Genomic DNA, 1,668 nt, shown 5'->3' on the forward strand with positions numbered 1-1,668 from the left:
CAACGCGCTGCAGCTATCTATAATGTCTCTCACACAACACTAAGCAATTAACGCGCTAGACAGCCTTTACAAGCAGAATGCTAGCCTAAATTAAGGAATCTAACTAAGCTTAAGGAGGAGGTAGTTGTTAAGTACATACTTAAGCTTATTACGCGCAGATTTCCCCCTAGGCTCGCAGCTGTAGCTAATATGGCTAATTCCTTGCCCGCAGAGCGCAATCTAGGCCAGGTTAGCTTAAACTAGACCAGTATGTGGGTTAAGCACTGCCCTAAGTTTACAATGAAGTTTAATTGCAAGTACAATTATAAGAGAGCGCTCTGCGAGGATCTAGAGGTTATCTAGAGCTAGTTTTGCCTAGTAGCTAACATAAAAGCTAAGTACAGTATCTAGGATAAAGACAGGTATAACTTTAACTGTAAGGCCGGATGTCCCAGAACGGGCCAGTATGGCCTCACCTGACCTGTTTGGAGGTCGTATGACCTGTGCTTCGTATATAAGCATGAATCCTGACAAGCGAAGCTTGGCAGCGATTCGTCTCTCTTACAATACACTCCTATCTTTCTCCGAAAGCTTGCTCTCAGTGCTATCCGTGCTACTTACCATCCCATCTTTACATTAACAAGTTAGGCTTTATAATAGGCTAGATATTAACTAGAGCAGTTGTTACAGCTTTAGAGAGACAAGGACAGCTAAAGGCAATACAGCAAGGTAATAGGGAGTAGACAACAGTTATCTAGGGCATTAACGCAACAGGGTGGGCTATAAGATTACAGAGCTTTAAGCGGCAAATAAGGCTGCCACGCGACGTAGATCGCATAAAAGGAAGCAGATTTAGGGAGAAGAGACCTTAATAGTTAAGGATAGGGCTTGTCTAACTGCTCTAAAGGAGTTTAGAGCGCGTAGTGATAGGAAGAAGCTAAAGACGCAGGTGCGCGCTAAAGGAGGTAAGCTAAGTTAAAGGCAATGCGGGCGGTGCAATTAGACTAGGCATAACTTGCGTACATGTAAGCAAGTAGTAGAAGTAGACTCTAAATAATATCTTGTGTTGTATTACTCTATACAAGGCTAAAGTGGGCTGTTTTACGAGAGAATAGGGTGGTTTTAGTGGGGGCTTGGCAAAAGTGGCCGGCCAACCCGTTAGGTACGTTAGTTAAAGAAGCTAAACTAGCAGTTGTGTAAGCAAAACAACTTGTTAAGGTATTACATGTACTACATTAATCTTTGCGGCGATAGAGAGGCAGAGGCAGAGGCAGCGCTAGAGCTCCCTAGCACTCTAAGAAATTCCTGCAGAGGCAACAAACTACACAAGCTGCAGCTCTACAACTAGAGCTTTAATGCTAAAACAATTAAATTAAAGATATTAGGTAGCAGTATTAGGCATAGCGTGGCAGTATTAGACGGTGAAAGGAACAGGCGTAACATGTAACAAGGTAGGCACAGTTAACCACGTAGCCTGCTCTTGCTTATAGAGGTTTAGACTAGACTAGAGACAACTGCTAGTGCTAGTGCTAGCTCTAGAATTATCTATATATATATTATACTATGCAAGAATACTTAGCTTATGTCACGGTCGGCATGCTCAAGCTACAAGCAAGAGGTGGTGTAACTCAACTAGATTAAACTAAGGAGCAGAGGAGCTGCTCTGCGAGTTTAAATATACATGTGTGC

The 1,668-nt window shown here is 42.9% G+C and overlaps 1 protein-coding gene across 1 annotated transcript in view; it reads right to left on the reverse strand.

The window, feature by feature from the left end:
- Positions 1–1,664: 1,664 nt before the first annotated feature.
- The window catches only part of BDR25DRAFT_20233 (uncharacterized protein), a 625-nt gene continuing 621 nt past the window's right edge, over positions 1,665–1,668 (reverse strand). Inside the window, exon 1 of the mRNA XM_033684403.1 lies at positions 1,665–1,668. This exon is cut by the window's right edge and continues 621 nt beyond it. The gene's annotated coding sequence lies outside the window, so the exon portion shown is untranslated.

Source organism: Lindgomyces ingoldianus (assembly GCF_010093535.1).
Source record: "Lindgomyces ingoldianus strain ATCC 200398 unplaced genomic scaffold BDR25scaffold_12, whole genome shotgun sequence".
Taxonomy (NCBI): domain Eukaryota; kingdom Fungi; phylum Ascomycota; class Dothideomycetes; order Pleosporales; family Lindgomycetaceae; genus Lindgomyces; species Lindgomyces ingoldianus.